Consider the following 1,170-nt stretch of genomic DNA (forward strand, 5'->3'; position numbering starts at 1 on the left):
TACCAAACTTATTTAATATTTCATTTAATTAAATTTTATTTTTAACTTTAAAATAAATTTTAATTTTATTCTTTAACAATATTAATTTTTATAATAGATAATTATTCAATTTTTTTAATCACATTTAAGTAAATTATTTTTGCTCACATTACTTTCATTCTAAGTACATTTTATTTTTAATTTTACTCTTAAAGATTTTTACTCGTCATAAAATACTTGTAGAATGATTAGTAGATAAATTTTTGAAAAAGAAAAAAAAATGTTACATGTACAATAAAATATAAATTGTATCTTTTTGTCTCTAATGTACCAAACTTCTTTAATGTTTAATTTAATTAAACTTTATTTTTATTTTAAAATAAATTTAATTTTATCATTCAATAATATCAATTTTTATGGTAAATAATTATTCAATTAATTTTTGGTTTAATTATTTTATTGGTCCTATAGTTTTACCAAATTTTTAATTAGGTCTTTATACTTTTTTTTTCAATTGGGTCTTTATATCATATTAAATTTTGTAACTAAGTCCCTATTGTGACAAAAAAGCTGGAATTAATGGAATATTCTATTAAACTATACAAAATATTCAATCAAGTGTTAGGCATATTCGTTTTGTTTAACGGAATATTCTTCTAATTTCAATATTTCTGTAACGGTAGGAATTTAATTTCAAAATCTAATATGGTACAGGGATTCAATTTGAAAGAAAAAAAATATAAGGACCTAATTAAAAATTCAGTAAAACTATAAGGACTAATAGAGTAATTAAACTTTAATTTTTTTAATCACATCTAAGTAAATTATTCTTAATTGCATTATGTTTATTCTAAATAAATTAATTTTACTCTTTATCACATCACTTTCATTCTAAGTAAATTTATTTTTTATTAACAGTAAAATTAAAAAATAAATTGAATAATTATCTATCGTAAAAAAATTGATATTATTAAAGAATAAAATTAAAATTTATTTCAAAATTAATAATAAATTTTACTCTTTATCACATCACTTTCATTCTAAGTAAATTTATTTTTTATTAACAGTAAAATTAAAAAATAAATTTATCTATCGTCTATCGTAAAAAAATTGATATTATTAAAGAATAAAATTAAAATTTATTTCAAAATTAATAATAAAATTTAATTAAATCAAATATTAAAAAAGTAC

The sequence above is a fragment of the Arachis ipaensis genome, chromosome B04 (assembly GCF_000816755.2).
Source record: "Arachis ipaensis cultivar K30076 chromosome B04, Araip1.1, whole genome shotgun sequence".
Lineage (NCBI taxonomy): Eukaryota > Viridiplantae > Streptophyta > Magnoliopsida > Fabales > Fabaceae > Arachis > Arachis ipaensis.